The sequence below is a fragment of the Monodelphis domestica genome, chromosome 3, assembly GCF_027887165.1.
Source record: "Monodelphis domestica isolate mMonDom1 chromosome 3, mMonDom1.pri, whole genome shotgun sequence".
Classification (NCBI taxonomy): domain Eukaryota; kingdom Metazoa; phylum Chordata; class Mammalia; order Didelphimorphia; family Didelphidae; genus Monodelphis; species Monodelphis domestica.
In genome coordinates, this window is record NC_077229.1 from 392,308,945 (window position 1) to 392,332,581 (window position 23,637).

A 23,637-nucleotide genomic window follows, 5' to 3' on the forward strand; every position below is an offset into this window, starting at 1 on the left:
TCTAGACAACAGCTTATGTGATAAAGACCAAAGAGGTAAAAAACCATGATGTGTCAGGTAAAAATCTCATGATAAATTAAAAGCACGGCAGTGCCAAGAACAAGGGTGTCATTACTTTGACTATATTCTGACTTCCATATGTCATAAGAACATTGTGTTCACTTCCGGATGCCCCATTTGGAGGAGAAAATTAATACTTAGTGTATGTCCTTAGAAGGGTAAATAAAATGTTAAAAACAAGACTTAACATTTTTGTCATAGAAGAATCATTTAAAGGCCACACATGCCCCCATCGTATACACACAGTTGCTATTGAACTGTCCTAAATGGTATTCCATAGAACATACCCTTAAAGAAGCAAGGTTTTAGGTGACTGAACATCCATTCTGGGGTTATGGTGTCTTGCTTAATGAGACTATTATTTTTCTCCACACTAAACTAAACCATACTACACACTTTCTATCACTTTTTATCCCTTTGCCTATTACTGTATCTATATCTCGCTACTCCCACATTTCTGACCTTGTTTTGTTAAAGTCAGCGAATCAGTTCTAAAATTGTATTAAAAAACAGGTGAATCCATTAATAACCCTATTACTCCACTCACCACTCCTGTGACTTCCCAAATGAAAACCCACTTCCTTTACACACCATTTTCTAATGTGTGTTGCATTTTGTTATGTAAATTTGCACAAGATTTATTTAGGTTTTATTTGAAGAAATATTTACTTATAACTAGAGTTGTCCAAAAGTAAGACAACATGTACTAAGGTAAAGAGAGTTCCCTGTTATTAGACAGTGAATTGGTCATCCAAGGACATTGATGTAGATGGAAAACAAAGCTTTTTATGAAAATTAAACTGAATTATTTCTGATGTATCTCAATAGATATCCAATTATTCTGTTATTGTTTTCTATTTCTAATTTCTTTACATCAGGTTATATTGAAATTGTAATTCTTGGTGCCATTCCAGACGAGTATTTGTTAAGTGGCTTAGAAATATGAGTTTTTGAACAAAGCCTAGAACTCCACAAAACTACTCCTGATTCCATCATTTAAGCCTTCCATGGATTTAAAGCATACATTCATCCCATTATAAAAGAAAAAAAATACTGTAATATGAATCATGTGTTGAACATTAAATCAAATTTCTATAAGAAAAACCTAGAATTTAATTTCATCGCATTATCTTAACATTTATCTTACTCTTACTACATAATTGCAGATTTTTGGAGGATTCTGAACAAATATTTGAGGATAAAATTCCAAAAATGTTCAAATTAAAATACTAAAGGAAGTTCAAGTCCTATTTCTAGAGTAGATCATAGATGCTCTTTAAATATTTCAAACCCTTTTGATCTAACTTCCTCTGTCAGAAATTAGCAATGATTTCATGGTGTGGACTAAAAGCAGTTCTCTATAAGAAATTGATATAATTCTCTCAGTTCAAAGTCTAAAACGTGCTTTACTTCTTGATATTAAAAAGCTCAACAAAATGAATAAAGATAGCCTTTTAAATGATAAATTATATCTGTGCTAAAATGTAGAGAAGCCTGTCTATCTGAAGTTATCTGGTCTTTGTATAGCAAACACGTGCAAAGGATAAAAGGAGGGCAAGGTGTCTGACACTAGTTTTATTGGTCTTGATCATAATCTTTCATTAATGAAAACCATGTGTTTTGTAAAAATTAGAAATCCAACTATGAACTGGTCATTGTTGTATAGGATAATACCTCCATCCATTATTATTTTCTCTTAAGGAAACTATTGTTTGGGAAAAACCTTTCTTTCGTTAATATGTTCTGGTAACAAACACCAGTGTACAAAATAATCTGCACATTAATGTGGGTATCACAAGTTGTGAACAAATCTACTTTAATATGACCTGAGGTTAGAATTCAATAGACACAGATGAAATTTGAATTGGATTTAGAAAACCAACCATTGGTATGGAATCATGTTTTGCTCAATTTTGTATCTCATTGTGTCTTAATGGCATATCAAAAAAGACATCTGACCCCAAAACAGAGTACATAAAATGTTATATATATGGTCCTTGAACCATTTTAAAGGAGGTTTGTGAAGAAAATCTGTAAGAATGGACAGAACTGTTCAGGGGAGATGGAAAAAAAGAACATGTTATACAAGTTATAATCATAGAACAGATTAAGAAATTTATGTAAATATTAGTTGTTGGCATTTTTCTCATCTTTTTTTAATAATTACTCATTTATATAAGGCTTTTAGGAATACAACATATTTTCCTTTTCTTGGATATTTATTGTTTTGTTTTGTTATTTTAGCTACATTGCCCAAGAAATCACAGCTATCTGGGCATAGCTTATCACTTCTGACTTAAGGCAGAGAGTTGAAAGGTTGGAGTAAGGGAAGATTCAAAGAGAGAGTTATCTAGTTTCCTTAAAAAAATATTGTTTTCCAACTCCTTTGCTGTTTTACCATTGAATAGGCCAAAAGATTCATCTCTTTATTTTGATGCTCTCAAATAAAGGCTTGTGCATCATATTGTTGTTACTCAAAAAACTGAAGGAAGTAAGATAGAAGAAAAGGAGAAAAGAGAAAGAATGATAATCTGTCATCCAGGGAACTATTTTCAAACATAGTTCATGTGAACTTTAGTTATTGATGATACATATATCATCAAAAGGTCAAGTATATTGTATTTTGTAGTCTTTTACATCCCATAATAAACATTTATGATGAGAATGGTAATTCCTATGTGAATTTCTGCTGCTGCTTTTTGTTAGGAAGACAGATGTTACAACATTAGAGTGAACCAAAGTGATAATCTGACCATCTCAAACAACAAAGTATGTATTAAATGACATAACTAAGGCACATCTCATTCATTAACTTTCAACTTGCACACATAAAATGTGTATAATGACACTGATCTCTTTACTCTCATCTTAACTTTTCCCACATCACTAAATTCTTTCCTAAAAATTTTAGCAATCTAATCATTTAGTGCTCTTTGAATTGTTTGTGTTTCTCATCTTCTTCTTTCTATTTTTATAATAAAATATTTAATTATACCCATGATGTTGATAGATATGTGCTATATTACTCTTGTAAATAATTAATGACATATAAAAATAAAGAAACATTAAAAAAGATATGTAAAACATTCAATTCAAAATGAAATCCCTGTATAAAGAGGAAGGTATTCCTTTGTAAATATAATTTGTAATTTGATTAAGTATGAGCTATATCTAATGCAAATAAATTCCCCAAGTAATAAATATTCTAGATTAAGTAGATTTCTTTAAACTACCATCAAACCATAAGTCAGTGTACTAGTACTAAAAGGTTGATGAACCACTTGTGTGAATAAAAAAAGTCAACTGAAAAATTTTCATCATAACAATGAGTTTTTTATGACTTGTTTTCACTTTCAAGTGGTATTTTAAAAAATTGTTGCAAAAATATTTCTATGACTTTTGATCTTGTCCTCCCCTTTCTTCCTATCTCAAATTAAAGTATATAATTTCTTGTCCTTTATTAAAGACATATATTCCATTCTTTTCTATTCAACAAGCTTTTATGAAGTGGCTAGGGTGTCAGTCACTATATTTAGGAAATAATGTTAAAAATAATTAGAAAGATACAAAAAAGTAGAAATAATTCATGCAATCAAGGACCTACCTTCTTCTGGAATGTTTATAGAATTCAGTAATATGTGGCACATATGTCACTCTTTGTAACATTTTACCATGGCTAGATATTTAGCTTAAAATAAATCATCAGTAAATTCTGTAAAAATATTTTCACTGAACAATATGCTTAAAGAGAAACTACCTAAAATAAAGTTATTGAACAATTTTCAGTTGAATCTTTTCTTGATGAGTGAATTCTGCACAATGAGATTTGAACTGTTCAGATGATTTAAATACACAGATTAGTGATTTTTCCATTGTTTGACTTTGTATAGTTATAATCAAATTGATCCTCCCACTTAGTAACTTTTAATTTTTGGGCAGTAACTAAAAGAATTCTGTATTAATCTAGAGAGTAGAAAAAATAGTATACATTGGAAGGGATTAATAAATTTCTATAAAACAAGGGTTATTGACCTTTTTTTAAAATTTGTTTTTATATTGTTTATATATTAATATTTGTTCTTTATTAAAAAAAAACTCTGAGAAAGGCTTAATTACTCAAATTCATAAGGAGCTAAATCAATTGTACAAAAAAAAAAGCCATTCCCCAATTGATAAAAAGGCAGGTAACATGAATAGGCAGTTTTCAGATAATTAGAGAAATGCAAATCAAAATAACTCTGAGGTACCACCTCACATCTAGCAGACTGGCCAATATGTCAGCAAAGGAAAGTGATAAATGTTGGAGGAGATGTGGCAAAAATGGAGCACTAATACATTGCTGGTGGGGTTGTGAATCAATCCAACCATTCTGGAGGGCAATTTGGAACTATGCCCAAAGGGCGATAAAAGACTGTCTGCCCTTTGATCCAGCCATAGCACTGCTGGGTTTGTACCACAAAGAGATAATAAGGAAAAAGACTTGTACAAGAATATTCATAGCTGCACTCTTTGTGGTGCCAAAAAATGGAAAATGAAGGGGGTCCATCAATTGTGGAATAACTAAACAAAGTGTGGTATCTGTTGTTAATGGAATACTATTGTGCTAAAAGGAATAATAAACTGGAGGAATTCCATGTGAACTGGAACAACCTCCAGGAAGTGATGCAGAGTGAAAGGAGCAGAACCAGGAGAACATTGTACACAAAGACTTATATACTGTTGCACAATTTAATGTATTGGGCTTTTCTACAAGAAGCAATGCAATGACTGAGGATAATTAGGAGGAACTTGTGAGAAAAAATGCTGTCCACATCCAGAGAAAGAATTGTGGAAATGGAAATGCATTAGAAAAATATGTAATCTATCATGTAATGTGATAGGGATACTATTGGGATTTGGATGTTAACGGATCATGCTAGTGCAGATATGAATAACACGACAACAGGTTTTGAACTGTGATATATGTATAACCCAGTGGAACTGCTTATTGGATTTGGGAGGGGGGGTGGAAAGAGTGAGGGGAGGGATCATGAATCATGAAACCATGAGAAAATATTCTAAATAAAAAAGGGAAAAATATGATTATTTTTTTAAAGGTCTAAGGTATATTTGATTATGGAGGACATCTTGAGGCTCTCTGGAAGCTAGGAAGACATTTATCTCTTGCCCCATATGATTCCTGACATGAGGAAGATTGGTTTATGAATTTGTCAGAGGCTATGTCTGCCCAATAAGGAAGACCCAGAAAACATTACCTCACTGAGAATATAAATTAAGGACTGGATAAGGTGACTTTTCTTTCATAAAAAGTAGCACAGGAGCTCTCTTTCCTAGCAAGTCAGTGAGGTCACTTTGCTAGTGAATGGAGACATAAAGAAAGTGGCAAGCTCAGGTTAGCTAGGAAAACAGTCATGTAATTATGAGTCTTTTCTCTCCCCACTCTGCTTTCAGTATTTAATAAATAAATATAAATTAATATATAGTCTCCAGAGAATTTTAATTTTTAGCACTCCCTTAGGGTTCTGTGGAATCTAAATTAAGAAATTAATGCTCTCAAGGTTTCTTAGTAGTTCATGACCAAAATCATTACCACACGTGATATACATTTACTTTATATTTTATAGAATAAGTCTTTACTTTTAAAAGTTTTAAAAGTTAAATGAGAAAAAAGGCTGGAAAATGAACAAGCAACAAAAAAGAAACTCAAGATAGAAAGTTATTTTGATTACAGGAAAGACCAAAACACAAAAGAAGAAAATAAAGCCAATACTGCATCCAAAGCAGTAAAATACAAATTAGTCTGAAGTCCATAAATAATTAATGGAAGAATTCAATAAGGAGGTGAAAAATCAAATAAGAGAGAAGAAAACTTGGGGCAAAAATGAGAGTGATACCAAAAAGTCAGGAAAAACAAGTCAATAACTTGATGAAGGAAGCAGAAAAATACTGAAGAAATTAAAAACTTAATAAAAAATAATAGACCAATTAGTAAAAAAGGCACAAAAAATCCATAGAAGAGAACTTCTTGAAAAGCAGAATTGGACAAATAAGGAAAAATATTTTAAAAAATACACTGAAGAGAAGAACTTCTTTAAAGACAAAATTGGCCATATGGAAAAAGGAGTACTGATAATCTCTAAGGAAAAGAACATAACTAAAAATTAAAATTAGACAAATGGAAAGGAGGTACAAAGACTTGCTGAAGAAAATAATGTTATAAAATTAGAATTGGGCAAGTGGAAGCTGATGACTCCATGAGACCTCAAGAAACACTCAAACAAAATCCTTCCTTCCTTCCTTCCTTCCTTCCTTCCTTCCTTCCTTCCTTCCTTCCTTCCTTCCTTCCTTCCTTCCTTCCCTTCCTTCCTTCCTTCCTTCCTTCCTTCCTTCCTTCCTTCCTTCCTTCCTTCCTTCCTTCCTTTTCCTTCCTTCCTTCCTTCCTTCTTTCCTTATCTCCTCCCCTCCCTCGCTCCCTCCCTCATTCTCTCTCTCTCTCTCCCTCTCTCTCTCTCTCTCTCTCTCTCTCTCTCTCTCTCTCTCTCTCTCTCTCTCTCTCTCTCTCCCTCTGTCGCTCTCTCTTTCTTCTTGTTGTTCATGTTCTTGTTCTTGTTATAACTCCTTCTTTCTCCCTTATTACTTTTGGAATGTTAGCCATTACTCCTCTTTAATTTCAAGGTCTGTATTTTCTTTTATATCATTTCTTAGCACTACACATTACTAGTTCGGTGCTTAATAAATGACTTTTTTATTCATTTACTAATAGTGAAAATTATGGATAGAGAACATCACAAGATGTAAAATGAACAAACTTGGTTATATTAAAGATTTTTGTACAAAGAAAACCAACGCAAACAAAATTAGAAGGAAAGCAACAAACTAGGAAAAAATTCATAACAAATTTATCTGACAAAGATTTAGTTTTTCAAATATACAAAAAATAAGTCAAATTTATGAGAAATCAAATCACTCACCAATTGAAAAATGGTTAAGAGACATGAATATGCAGTTTTTAAATGAATGAATCAAAAACTATCAATATTAATATGAAAATAGGGACATCAGGGTGGCTCAGTGAATTGAGAGCTGGGTTCAAATATGGTTTCAGATACTTCCTAACTGTGTGATCCTGGGCAAATCACTTAATCTCCATTGCCTAATCCTTACCACTCCTCTGCCCTGGAACCAATACATGGTATTGATTTTAAGCTAGAAGATAAGAGTTTTAAAAAATGTAAAAATATATTAATATGAAAAATGTTCTAAATCCCTCCTGATTAGAGAAATGCAGATCACAACAATCATGATGTACCAACCTATACCATGCAGAGTGGCCAATATGACAGTAAAGGAAAATAAATGTTGGAGGGGATGCATTACTGGCAGAGTTGGGAATTGATCTTACCATTCTGGAGGGCAATTTGCATTTATGCCCAAAGGGCCTTATAAGAATGCATGTCTTTTCATCTGGCAATAGCACTACTGGATTTATATGCCAAAAAAAGATTTTAAAAATCTGGACAAGGATATCTTTGTACAAAAATATTTATAGCTATGCTTTTTGTGGTAGCAAAAAAATAAAGGAAAATGAGGGGATGTCTCTTGATTGGGGAATGGCTGAATAAATTGTGGTATATAATGATGATGGAATATTATTGTGTTTTTAGGAATGATAAAACAATGGATTCCTATAAGAACTGGAAAGACCTACATGATCTGATGTGGAGTGAAATAAACAGAACCAGGAAATCATAATACACAGAAACGGGAACATTGTGGGATGATCAAAGGTAATTGACTTTGCTAGTAGAAGGAAAGAATGATCCAGGGTAACTCTGTCTCATTTATGAGAAAGAATGTTCACCACATCTAGAGAAAGAACTATAGGAATAAAAATGCAGAAGAAAAAATAATTCATCACTTGTTTATATGGGTATGTGATTTGGGGTTTCGGTTTTAAAGGATTATTCTTTTTAAAAAAGTAACATGGAAATGGTTTTGAGTGATAACAGTTATGTGTATAACCCAGTGGAATTGATTTTCAACTCTGGGAGGTAGGAGGAATGAGTAGCATGAGAAAGCATGAATCATGTTGTCATGGAAAAATTTTAAAACTAAAAAAATTGATAGAAAAAGTACATTATCATGACATTTAATAAAGATTATTTTGATTTAGATATTTTTTCAAATAAAATTAAACTTTATTGGCACTGTTTTAAAAATTTTATGACATAATTTAAAAATATTTAATAAATATATATTGTTACATATCTAATTTCCAGTTTTTTAGAATGTGTTTATTATGTTTGTAAAATGAGTCTAAGTGAAATAATTTAGACTAATCTGCCTTCTTCTAGCAGCATTTGGAAGATATGCTTTCAGGCACACTGCTTTTATCAGTGATTTGAAAGTTGAAAATGAGGGTCAGGCACTGAATTGAGAACAATGCTACCATCACAGCAGGGGAGGGAAAGAGAAAAATATGTAAAGTGCCATCAACATAGGGACAAGTAAAAGGAAAAAAAATATATAAGAGGAAGACAACATTCCAGAGAAAATAGATTAAGTTATTTAATTGGTTTGATGTAGATAGCTATGAAACAAACTACTTTTAATTGACACCCAAAGCTACTTATGAGTTATGTGTGTATGCACATACATCTTACCTTAATAGTAGTGCAAATCACATGGTTTTTGAACATCATATAAAAAAGCTTTCTGCTTTTCTTTTAGAACAAAGAGAAAAATCTAAGCTAATCTCAAGTAATAGAAAAAACCATCAATGAAATCAGAGCATTATAAAGGATGATCTATACTATAAATCATTTCAGTATAGGGCTAACTGTGACTGAAAAATAAAAATTAACTTAATACACTAAAAAAATTGAAATATAAGCTACAAATATGAATTCATTAATGATACTTAAAATTATATACAATTGGGCAATGCCAATGGCATCTAATATCTAATATGATTCCTCACATTGGTTTAATAATCTTTGAAAAAATAATGCTTTATTATCATCTGGCCACATAATTCAGAAGCTTGACATTAAGCTTCAATGATCTGATAGAGAAATTCAAAAGCAGTAAGAGTGAGATCAACTAGTCCAAAAATGGTGATAATGTGCAAAGGAATCTTTCCTTTTCTATGTCTGTGGCATACATCTAGTTCATAAAGATCAATGGAAAACAAAATAAAACAAAACAAAAAACAACCAGCCTTGTTTATTGATGTGAAACCACCAAAATACTTGCATGATGTGACTGAGAAAAAGGGAAATGTGGTACTCTGAAGTCATAATTTGCTTTTTCTCTATTAGACATTGGATTGGTACAGTGTTCCTGGATTGGCAGTAAGTATAGGATAACAGTTAAACAGTGCTTTCTCTAAGATCTTTTTTAGAGAATTTAAGTCAAATCATAAAGTTTAAGATGAAGGAATTATCATGATAATTATGCCTATCAGATTGCCATGATGTTTTCTAGTATCAGGAGTCATAAGGTACAATGGAGTCACTGAAATAAATTAATCACACAGAATCAGACTAAGAATTTTTTACCCTAGAGTAATCTTAATATCTAAAGGAGATTTGTTTTTCTGAAGGAATTATTCTAAAGTTGTAGGGAAAAATAATAAATTTGGTACAAAAGTTTGGGAATCACCTTTCTTTTCTTTTTCTGTTTTTAAATGAAATTTTTATTTAATGAATTAATTTAGACTATTTCCCAAGGTTAAATGATTCCTGTTCTTTCTCCTCCTATCCCCACACCCCTGTAGTCGACACACTATTCCACTGGGATGTACATGTATCATCAATCAAGACCTATTTCCATATTATTGATAATAACACATGGTGATCATTTAGAGTCTACATCCCCAATCATATCCTCATCAACCCCCGTGATCAAGCACTTACTTTTCTTCTATGTTTATACCCTCTCAATTCTTCCTCTGGATGTGAACAGCATTCTTTCTCCTAAGTCCTTTTGCATTGTCTTGGATCATTGCATTGCTGCTTGTAGAGAAGTCCACTACAATTGATTGTACCACACTGTATCCATCTCTGTATACAATGTTCTCCTGGTTCTGCTCCTCTCGCTCTGCATCACTTCCTGGAGGTTGTTCCAGTCTCCATGGAATTCCTCTACTTTATTATTCCTTTTAACACAATAGTATTCCATCACCAACATATACCACACTTTGTTCAGTCATTCCACAATTGATGGACACCCCCTCATTTTCCAATGTTTTTTTTTTTTTTTGCCAGCACAAAGTACAGCTAAAAATATTTTTATAAAAGTCTTTTTCCTTATGATCTCTTCGGGGTATAAACTCAGCAGTGCTATGGCTGGATAAAATAGGGCAGAAAATCTTTTAAAGCCCTTTGGGTGTAGTTCCAAATTGCCATCCAGAATGTTTGGATCAATTCACAATTCCAACAGCAATGCATTAATATGGGATCTCATCTTTCTAAATAATGTAATAATTTGACTCTAGTTCTAGTATGTGATTATCATGTCTTTATATCTGAATTCATTTTGTTTAATATCATTTAACAGATTTATCTATAACACCTTTTAGAAAATAATAAGTCTAGGTCAGTAGGGCAGACACTTTTCTCTGTAATGATTTGATCATATTAATCTTCTCTAGTGGAGCTTGCAATAATTATTTGAACATAGTAAACAATGAGGCAAAATAAGGGTTGAAACCCAGATCTGGAAATCATACCTTTTAATAAATACTTGCATTAAGATCAACATACAGTAAAGAAAGAAAAATGATATGCTCTTAAAATTACTGCTCAAATATGAAATAAGTTGAAGATGGTGGCTCAGACACAGCAAAAGTCCAGACCTCTGGAGACCCTTCCACACCAATAAAAACATAATGCTTAGAGGGGATAGTAAACCAAATCTAACAACAGGGCAGAGCTAGGGAACCCTTCTGCTGGACTCAACTTAAAAGCTACACACCCCCAAAAGCCTGAATTTCTGAACACTCAGGTTTAAGGAAAAGGAAGAAGGAAGGTCCCAGGACCCCTCCCCCACCTACAGTGCTGAACCTCCAGTAGTGGCTGGAATTTCTGGGTGGGCAAGGGTCCTAGATCAGTGGGAATACCTTGCTGGCACAGTGGTGGCAGGGAGGCTGCTAAAGAAGTTTAGTGAAGGCAACCTAGTCACGCCCAAAACACTCCAACTTGCCCCTCCCCTTTCTCCAGGTTTTGGCCTCAGGGCACATCCAGATCTGCATATCAACTCTGCCCAGGCTTAATCTTATCAATAGGGCAGAGAAGAAGCCTTCAGAGGTCAGAAAAGCTCAAGTTCCAATAACACTGGCCCACAGACTACTCTGAGAGCCTTACTGACTAAGCTCCAAGGACAAGGGCTGCAAACACTACAAGCAACAACCTTGATAACAGGGTGGAAAGCCCAGCTTCTTTTCAGCTTCTGCTGCCAGTTGGGGAACATCTGACCTCAGTGCTCATTAAAATCATCAGCCTGACTCAATCAGTAGAGCAGAGAAGCCCTTTTATGATAGAATAGCCCAAGTCCACAGATCAAGCAAATAATGAGAGGAGCAAGACTATAGGTAATTACAGGGGGGAAAGAAGCAGGAAAATATGAATAAACAACAGAAAATGAAAAAAAGAAACTACAATCTTCACCTTCTATCCAAGTACTGAACAAAAAGAAAATAGAACAAAGGAGGACCAAGGAACACCAGCAAAAACACAGATACTCCAGTGAATTGGACAAAGGCTTTAGGAGAACTCAAAATACAATTCAAAAAACAATTAAGAGAGGCTCAGGACAACTGGAAAATGAACTTAAAAAGCAAAATAAGTCATCTGGAAACAGAAAATAGTGTCTTGAAAGCCAAAAATAACCAACTTGATAATGAGGTAAAAAAGATGAAAGATCAGAAGGAGAAGGATAACAAAAAAATAACCAACTTGATAATGAGGTAAAGAAGATGAAAGATCAGAAGTAGAAGGATAACAAAAAGTGTGAAGATTAAATTTAACTGTCCACTCGTGAAAATAAAATTTATTAACTCTCCCCTGATTGAGAAAAGGAAATTAACTCTGCTGTACATTTTTAGATTTAAATCACCAAAAGTGTAAACATGCTACTTATAGTTGAGTGAGTAGATCTGCCCATTTTTAGATTTAAATACCAAAAATGTAAACATCCCACTTAATCATTAAGTAGGGGGGTCTTTGACCTATGTCTGCAATAGTGGGTGATGAATCAGAATCAAACTGACTGCCCTGTGGGCCCTCCTAAGTAAAGCTTCAACTGTTATTGGTAGACATAAAATTAGGGGAAGGCACAGGAAGTGATGCAAAAGAAAGTGTCTTTAAAAGGGAGTTACAGCTTCCTGAGTGGAGGTCAACTTGAATTTCCACTTCTGCTGGAGTTCTATTTGGAGTTCAACCTAGATTTTGACTTCTGCAGTTGGAGGCTGGTGAAGAATCTGCTGACTAGACCTGAGTCCCGGTTCCTGATGGGACTGTCCTTGAATTTCTCCCTTTGGATTGAGTGAAAAAGCTGACTCCTTTCCTGGATTTTTTGAAGAGACTAGTCTCAGGAGAGACTTTAGAGAGACATCCCCAGGTCCTTGGCTTTGCCTCTCTGGCTAAGGACTAAGTCTCCATGCTTGGGTTGAGACAGGGGCAGGGAGTAAATTACATAGTGCTTTGGCTAGATATCTTATCCTGTCCTCTCTCTGTTTTCCTACTTCACTCTTTCTATATATTGTAAATAAATTATAAATAAATCTCTTTGGAATAAATTAAATTCCTGTTGACTTTATTCTTAAATAATCCAGTCCAATCTTTTTTTAAATAAATTAAACCCTTTTCCCCCTTACAAAAGCCAGGGATGAAATTTGGTCTTTAAATGCTAGAATCCAACGACTAGAAGCAATTGACTTCACAAGGCAGCAGGAATCTATAAAACAAAATCTAAAGAATGAAAAAGTTGAGGAAAATATGAAACACTCATTCACAAAATATCAGATCTTGAAAAGAGATCCAGGAGAGATAATATAAGAATTATTAGACTACCAGAAGATCATGACAAAAAGAAAAGCCTATACATAACTCTACAGGAAATTATCCAAAAAACCTGCCCCAACATTCTCAAGCAAGAGGTAAAAGTGGAGATTGAAAGAATCCATAGGTCAACTCCTGTATTTAATTCTGAATTGACAATGCCCAGGAATGTTATAGCCAAATTCAAGAACTACCTGACCAATGGAAAAAAAAAACAATCTGCTAAGAGGAAGTCATGCAGATATGGTGGAAGCACAGTTAGGAAAACACAGGATCTGGCTGCATCTATACTAAAGGACCAGATGGTATGGAATGTGATATTCTGGAAAGCAAGGGAAATGGGTCTACAACCTGGAATCAACTACCCAGCAAAACTGACTATATTCTTGCAGGAGAAAATGGTCATTTAATAAAATAGAAGAATTCCAAGCATTCATAAAGAAAAGACATGGCATAAACAGAAAATTTGATTTTCAAACAGAGAACTCAAGAGAATCACCAAAAGGTAGTTAAGAAATGAAAAAAACCCACTTTTTTTAAGGGACCCAATAAGTTCAAATTATTTGTATTCCTATAAGAAAAGATGATACTGGTAACTCTTAAAAATTGTTATTATCACCTAGATAGCTATAAGAATTATACTTGGAGAGAACAGTGACAAACTGTGTAGGATGAAATATCAAGACATACATATATATGGATGTATGTATAAATACATATAAAACTAGAGGTAAAAAAGAGGTTAATATTCAAAGAAATAGGAAAGAGTCAAAATGTGTTACATATATATTTCATAGAGAAGCACATGGCAAGAGAGGGGAGAACATCAATCCACTGGAAGGATAAAGATTTTTGAGACAGGAAATACTAAATTCTTACTGCATTAAAACTGAATGTAAGAGGGAAAAACACTCAGATCCATTGCAGCAGAGAATTGATTTTCTCCCTATAGAGAAGTAGAAAGGTAATAAACAGACTGGTGGGGGGAAGCAATACAAAGGAGGGAGAGGGTAGGGGTAGGTTAAAAATACCCTAAAAATAAGAGGGGAATGAGAAGGGGGGAGAAGGGAAGTAAAATAAGGGTGGGAATGATGGGGACTGATTAAAAACAAAACACTAGTGTAGAAGGAAATAGAGAAAGAAGAAAGGGGAGAACTAGAAGAAATCAAAATGTTGGGGAATCCACAGGTGGTAATTATGACTCTGAATGTGAATGAGATGAACTCACCCATAAAATGAAAGCAAATAGCAGAGTGTATTAAAAATTAAAATCCTATCTTATGTTGTCTACAAGAAACACTCATGAGGCAGGTAGAGACAGATAGAGTAAAGGTAAGCAGATGTAGGCAAATCTATTGGGCATGAACTGAGAAAAGAAGGCAGGAGTAGTAATCATGATATCTGACATAGCCAAAATAAAAATAGATTATAAGAGATAGGGAAGGTAATTACATCCTGATAAAAGGCAGTATAGACAATGAGGAAATATCAGTACTCAACATGTATGCATCAAATGGAATAGCATCCAAATTTCTAAAGGATAAATTGGTGGAACTCAAGGAGGAAACATAATAAAACTATACTATTGGGGGACCTGAACCTTCCTCTACCAGATCTAGATTAATCAAATAAAAAATTAAACAAGAAAGAGGTCAGAGATGTGAATGAAATCTTAGAAAAACTAGAGTTAATAGATATGTGGTGAAAAATAAATAAGGACAAAAAGGAATACACCATATTCTTAGGACCACAAGGTACATTCACAAAAATAGACCATGTACTAGGGAGTGAAAACATGGCTAACAAGTGCAAAAGAGTAGAAATAATAAATGTAACCTTTACAGATCATAATGCAATAAAAATAATAATTACTAAGGGTACATGGAGAGGCAAAACAAAAATCAATCAGAACTAAATAATATGATTATATACAATCAGTTAGTTAAAGAACAAATCACAGAATGAATTAATAATTTCATTGAAGAAAATGACAATGATGAAATATCCTTTCACAATCTATGGGATGTAGCAGAAGAAGTACTCAGGGGGAAATTCATATCCTTGAGTGTACATATCAACAAATTAGGGAGGGCAGACGTCAATGAATTGGGCATAGAAATTAAAAAAAATACTTGTAAGTGAACAAATTAAAAATCCCCAGATGAAAATTAAATTAGAGATCCTAAAAATTAAAGGAGAAATCAATAAAATTGAGAGGAAAAGAAATATTGAATTAATAAAATAATACTAGAAGCTGATATTTTGAAAAAAAAAACAAATAAATTAGAAAAAGTACTGGTCAATCTAATAAAAAAGGAAAGAAGAAAACCAAATTATAATAAGGGAAATCTCACTTCTAATGAAGAGGAAATTAAGGCAAGCATAACAAACTATTTTGCCAAATTATATGGCAATAAATATGGCAATCTAGATTATATGGAAAAAATTTCCAACGACTAGATGGATTCACAAATAAATTCTATCAAACATTCAAAGAACAACTAATCTCAATATTATACAAACTATTTGACAAAATAGGCAAAGAGGGAGTTCTACCAAATTCCTTTTATGAAACAAATATGTTATTGACTCCAAAGCCAAGCAGGTCAAGAACTGAGAAAGAAAACTATAGACAATCTCCCTAATGAACATAGATGCAAAAAATGTAAATAGAATACTAGCAAAAAGATTCCAGCAAGTGAACATGAGAGTTATTCATTGTGGTCAGGTGGGAATTATACCAAGAATACAAGGATGGTTAAATATTAGGAAAACCATCCACCTGATTGACCATATCAACAAGCAAACCGCAAACCAAAAAAAATCACATGATTATATCAATAGATGCAGAAAAAGCCTTTGATAAAATACAACACCCATTCCTACTGAAAACACTAGAAATATAGGAATAGAAAGGCCTTTCCTAAAAATAATAAATAGCATATATCTAAAACCATCAGCAACCATCATCTGCAATGGTGATAAATTAGAAGCATTCCCAATAAGATCAAGAATGAAACAAGGATGCCCAAACATTATATAATTACTAGAAACACTAGCAGTAGCAATTAGAGAAGAAAAATGAATTGAAGGTATTAAAATAGGTAAAGAGGAGATCAAGCTATCACTCTTTTCAGGTAATATGATGATCTACCAAGAATTCTAGAGAATCAACTAAAAAGCTAGTGGAAATAATCAACTACTTTAGCAAAGTTGAAGGATACAAAATAAACTCACATAAATCATCAGCATTGCTATATATTTCCAACACATCTCAGCAGCAAAAGCTAGAAGGAGAAATTCCATTTAAAATCATCCTAGACAACATAAAATACTTAGGAATCTATCTGCCAAGACAAACATAGGAACTATTTGAACACAACTACAAAACACTTTCCACACAATTAAAACTAGATTTCATAATTGGAAAAACATTAATTGCTTATGAGTAGGATGAGCATTATAACATAATAAAAATGATAATCCTAACCAAACTAATTTACTTATTTAGTGCCATTCCCATAAAACTACCAAGAAACGTTTTACTGAATTAGAAAAAAACATAACAAAGTTCATTTAGAAGAACCAAAGATCAAGGATATTCAGGATAATGCTGAAAAAAATGTAAAGGAAGGTAACCTAGCAGAACTAGATCTCAAACTCTACTCTAAAGCAGTTGTCAGCAAAACAATATGGTACTGTCTAGGAGACAAAAGGGAGGATCAATGGAATAGACTTGGGGTAAATGACCTCAGCAAGACAGTCTATGATAAACACAAAGATCCCATCTTTTGGGACAAAATCTGCTAGGAAAATTGGAAAACAGTATGGGAGAGATTAGGTTTAGGTCAACATCTCACACTCTACACCAAGATAAACTCAGAATGGGTGAATGACTTGAATATAAAGAAGGAAACTATAAGTAAATTAGGTGAACATAGAATAGTGTACCCATTAGATTTTTGGGAAAGGAAAGATGGTAAGACCAAGCAAGAGTTAGAAAAAAATCACAAAATGTAAAATAAATAATTTTGATTACTTTTTGGTATAAACTTTTTGGTATAAACAAAACCAAGGCAAACTGTAACTACCTCCAGGAATTGATGCAGAGTAAAAGGAGTAGAACCAGAAGAACATTGTACACAGAGACTGATACATTGTGGTATAGTCGAACATAATGGACTTCTTTACTAGCAGCAATGCAATGATCCAGGACAATTCTGAGAGACATAAATGAAAGAACACCATCCATATTCAGAGGAAGAATTGTGGGAATAGAAACACAGAAGAAAAAGTACTCCATCATATGGGTTGGTGGAGATATGACTGGAGATATAGACTCTAAATGATCATGCTAGTACAAATATCAATAATATGGAAATAGTTCTTGATCAACGACACATGTAAAACTTGAGAAATTGTGAGTTGGCTATGGGAGGGAGGTGGCGTTAGGGGAGGTAAAGAACAGGAATCTTGTAAGCATAGAAAAATATTTAAAATTAATTAATCAAATAATATTTGCTAAAACTTAAAAAAACAAATATAAGTTGTGAATTGGTTATTTTTATAAACTTTAGAGCATGAAATAGATAGCTCAAACTAGTGCTATGTAATGTGTATTTTGATGTAGTCAGAGTATTAGTTATTGTAAAAATATATCACAACCAGGAGTTAGTTAAGGAAACTGAGAAGTTTTTTTGCCTTTTAGGTTAGGCACTGTGTCAGGATATTAATTTAAAAATATATGAAAGTCAAAAAATAACATTTAGGTCATGGTAGATACTCTGAAAAACTTTAAAATAGTCTATAGAAGTAAATAATTAATATTTGGGAAAATAATTTCTATTTCTTCACTATCTCTAAATATAAAGTGCTCAGAAATTGAATTATTTATTTTTCTATGTACATTTGATTGAATATTCCTCTGGGTGTTTTTGGAAGATTTCTAGTTGTGACATTTTAATTTTTTCATCATTTCCATTAAAATTTTTAAAATACAGTATTAAAAATCACATTAACTCCATCTTAGAGGAAAAAAAATACTAGTGTATAAGAAATGGAAATGACTGATTTTGAAATATTCAGTTACCAAAGTTGAGAGGAGAAAATCAGTGCTTTGGTATGTATATATTTTAAGCATTTTTGTGAAGAACCAGCTAAAAAGTACAAGCAGGTACATGTAAAGAGAAAAATTAGCAAGGGAATTATAATAAAGTTGAGAAATATTAATGGTAAAACATGAAGGGATTGGATGAAAATTAGGTGGATAGATTGATTAAGTCATGGTAACAATGAACATGAACATAAATTTCTGATAGTAGCAGATAGAAAGACCTAATGTGCTATGATACATGATGAAATGAATGAATAGCAAAGTCTAGTTGTGATGAATACATACATTTGGATGAATACTAATTATTTAGGTAAGAAGGAGACCTGTGTGAATTTTGCTGTAGAGAGAAAGTAAGAGTCAAAGAGGTCTTCCATGTGTTTAGCCAGGGTAAGTGAAGAGATAATGGTGATATCAACATGAATACAGAGATTAGGAGTAGAAAGGAATCTTAAACGATATAAAAGAATTATATATTTAGAATTGATGGGGCTTTAGATGTCCTTTAGTCATCTTTGGCCAGAGACATTAGGTATTTTGTCAAAGGTGACAAAGCCAGTTTCTCAAGGTAGACCTTTAGAAATGTGGTCTTTTCCCCATTGTAATGTATACATAGACTTCCATTTTATACTATGACTTTTATACCAGATGAGTAATTACACTTTTATTCCTTACTCTAGTCTCAATTCACTTCAAATCTATCCCTCACCAGTTGCTAGACTTATCTTTTAAATCACAGCTTTAATCATCTCATCTTTCTGCTCTCAGACTTATAAATAATTGAATGAAATCCTAAATTTCCCAATCTTGTATTCATAAGCTTCCAAAATATAATCCAGACTATTCCTAGTCCTTCAAGGTTATCTATACTCTTCATTAATACCCAGCCACTTAAAGAACCAGGCAAATTCCTCTTACACAACACATATACTTGCCTCTATATCCCTTGTTCATATTGTCCTCACCATCTAAATTTCTACTCTCTATTTCTTTCTCTCTAAAGTCTACAAAAATCTTTAAGCATCAGAATAGCCTCTGGCTTCTTCATGCCATCTTCATGATAGCTTCTATAATTGTTTTTCCTCCTGAAAGGTATTTTCTTCTCTCATCACTTATAGCACAGTTTTATATTTAATGATACTGTTATAATACTGATTTTTGTGTGTGTGTTAACACTATTCCCCTAACTAGAGTGCTAATTCTCCAATGAAAAAGGGCATTCCTTTCCCAAGGGACCTACATCATAATTGCCTAACAATAAATATTGGGCAAGATTATGAGATTTGAGAAACAGTTGTGGGATATAGGATGTGGTAAGAGATATGGGAAAGGGATTTGTTAAATTTGGTGTATGTTGAATTAAAAATGTTGGTAAAGCATCCAAGTAGAGATATCCAAATTCAGGCATGAAAGCTATAATTGATCTCATGTGAGAAAATGTAATCACAAAAGGAGAGTGGTATTAAAGGATAATAGTTGAAGAATTTGATGGAGTCAAGAAAACTTCATTTTATTCTATATTTATAATGAATGATATCTAAACAAACTTTCATGAAAGAATGAAGCAACATGTCAAAATATAGAGACAAAGATGGATGTAAGGGTTATCAACTGGGCAAGCTTAATGAGATAATAATGAAACAAGAACAAAGGCAAATGTGTCACCTGATAGACTTCACAGATTTATTAAATACTTCTTGACTGAATGATGCTGAATAACTCCCAAATAACTAAGAAGGTGAGATGAAAGGAAAGTAGATTTATTTTATATCTTATAGAGCAATTGGGAATCAAAAATGAGTTGGATTCATTTAGTTGATAGAGAAATCTAAAGTGTGGTTAATATGTTGTATATTATTACAGTGATTATATTTGCTGTTGACAAAGAGACAAGACTGAAGACCTATTGGGGAGATCATATGTGTGATATAATATATTTACTATGAATTTCTAAATTAAAAATGTATCAGATATCTTGTGTGAATGGAAGCAAGGGATGGAATGGAGCTCTCCTTGGTACTTTTTCACTCTCCTTTTATCTTGGGTATTTGTATACTATTCTTCAACCCCAATGAGATTATAAGTTTCTTACAATGAAAAGATGATCAATGTTGGGTCTTTTGGATTATCCATATTCCAATTTTTGTAAAGCATATATTGGATACTTAATGCATATTAAATTCTTATGGCAAAATTAGGAAATAATGAAGTACTAATCATGATCATATAAGATATACATATATAAAAATATATATGCACACACATTCACACTCATATACCAATACAATCAATTGATCATTTATGAAGTCATATCCATTCACATAATTAATATGCTTTATAATGATTTTACATATTTCCAAATACATATATGTATACTTATATATACGCACACATTTAAATACTACAATGGTGAAAGTTACATGAGATATTTAGATATATACCACAGTATTCAATCTTTGGTAAAATTAAATATTGAACACTGAGTAATAGTTGAGAAATAAAATAAAGAAGCTTTTAAGAAACATTTAGAAAAAAACTCAAGAAAGTTTAGTGTTTTCTAGTACAATCTACATTCAATTTAGAATGTAGGTAACATTTTGAATAATTTATTATCTCTCACTTTATATAATGGTTCCATGCTAATTTTTTTCCAGTGGTCTTTTTGTCCATCACAATATATTCATTCAAAATATATTTACCTTCCCTTTTCACTTTATTCCTTATTATTATTAATTATCAATGGCTACTAGCATTTTGCCTTATAGCAGTATCCAAAAAAATGAATCTTGAGATAGTGACCTTTTCACCCCAGGAGCTGATCAAATTTGAACATAAAGTTAAAAGACAAGAAATAGTTTAAAATGAGGAAATTAAAAAAAATCTGATCTTAGAAAGTTACTATGATGACAGGGAAGATCAAATCACAAATTCAGAATATAAAAATCTCAAAACTGGTAACTACAAAGCCTCAATGCAAAATATGAATTGATCTCAGTCCCCTGGAAGGGCTCAAAAGGGATTCTAAAAATCAAGTAATCAAGGTTCAGTAAAAAATGAGAATTATACAAAAAAGTCTTACAAAGAAAATACCAAGAGCTTAAGAAAAGACACAAAAATTACTGAAGAAAATAAGAACTTAAAAAAAAAAACAAAGAACGTCAATTGGTAAAAGAGACACAATAATCCACTGAAGACAATAATTCTTAAAAAGAAGAATTGGCCAAATAAGAAAATGTGAACTCTTCTCATCAGAAAAACAACTGAGCTGGAAAACTGAAAAAACAGAAGTAGCAACAATAATTTTAAAAATTATTAGAGTAGTCCAATGGGCCATAAACTGTATTTACCCTTTGACCTAAGAATACCACTACTAATTCTGTAGCTAAATGAGGTCAAGAGTAATTGACCTATCTGTATAAATATATTTATAGCAGTTATTTCTTTGGTGGTAAAGAATGTTGAAGGAATTCCCATAATTTGTGGAATAGTTGAACAAGTTATGGTAAATTACTGTAAAAAATACTATTGTGCCATAAGAAATAATAAACATGACAATCCAGAATAAAGCTTATAAAGACTTTTATGAAGCTACAGAGAACAGAAGCAAGATGGCAGAGTAAAGGCAGGAACTTACCTAAGCTCTCCCACATTGAGAAGAGAACTAAGAAATAAGAACCCAAAGAGCAGAATCAGGACAATGTAGAAAACAATAATATCAATAATATATGATGATAAATTGAAAATGACTTAAGTATTATCAGTACTTCATGAGATTCATGATAGAAAGGTTATCCAACACTATTGAAGAAACTGATGAAGTATCAATTCATATTAAATTATATAATTTACCACTTCATTTCCTTTATGAGTTTATTCTAGTATAAATGACATTTCTTTCACAATGTCATGAACATAGAAATGTGTATTGCACAATACAACATGCATAACATATATTTTCTGCATTTTTTGGTTAAGGGAGAAAGGTGGGAGAGAATATTGACTGTGAAATGTGAAAAAATAATTAAAAATTGTATCTACATGTAATAAAAACTAAATTGAAAACTAATTGAAAACTATAAAAAAAGAACTTAAGCATCTTATTTTAGGAAACTTTTAAGGAAATTTGGCTTGATATTATTGAATAAGAGAGTAAAATTGAAGTAGAGTGAATATATTAATCACCTTTGGAATGAGAACCCAAAATGAAAATTCAAAGGAATATTATAGTCATATTCCAAAGCTCCCAGATAAAGGAGAAAATGTTGCAAGTATCTGTAATGAAATAATATGAATATCTTAGAGTCATAATCTAGACAATACAAGATTTAGTAGCTTTTTTATTAAAGAATCTGAGGATTTGAAATATGAAATTACAGGGGGCAAAGGAGATAGGATTATACCCAAAAATCACCTAGCAAAACTGAGCACAATCATGCTGGGGGAAAATAGATTTTTAAATAAAAAGAAGAAATTCAGGCTTCCCCAATGAAAAACCAGAGCTGAAAAGAAAATTTGGCTTTTAGATACAGGATTTACAAAAGTATAAAAAGGCATACAGGAAAGAGAAATCATAAGGGAATCATTAAAGTTAAGTTGTTTATACTTGTATATAGGGAGAAGTTATTTGTAACTCCAAAGAACATTATCCTAAAATTAAAGGATGAGAAATAGGGAGTCAGTAGGTGAAAGAGAAGGGAGATAAAATAAGAACAAAAGTAATTTCACAGTGGAAAATAAGATGGGCATAGTAGGCCATGTTTGAAACTTATTCTCATTAGATTTTCCTGAAAGAAATAACATACATATTCAGCTGTGTATTGAAATCTATCTTATTCTACATAGAAGTAAAAGGGAAGGCAGAGAAAAGAAGGTGAATAATAATAGAAAGGCAGGTATCTTGAATGAGGTGGTAGAAAGAAATAAAACAGATTTGACGAGTAGGCAGATGAAAAAGAGGGAAGAAGAAGGAAAAACAAGAAAAATATATGATAAACAAATTAGGGGAACATGGAATATTTTATCCATCATATCTATGAATAAGGGAAGATTTTGTGACCAAACAAGAGATAGAGAGCATTATAGGATATAAAATGCACAAGTTTTATTACATTAAATTTTAAAACAATATTCAAACAATTTAATTCAACCAGGATTACAAGAAAAGGAGAAAACAAGTTTTTATTTCTTTTTAACAGCAAGTCCCTCTGATAATGTCTCAGTTCTCAAACATATAGAGAGTTGAGTCAAATATATAAATTGTCAAAGGATATGAACAGTCAATTTTCAGAATAAAAAATCAAAACTTTCTATAGTCATATAAAATGTTCTAAATCACTATTGGTTAAATGTATGCAAATTAAAATAATTCTGAGGTATAATCTCACACTTAACAGATTGACTAAAATG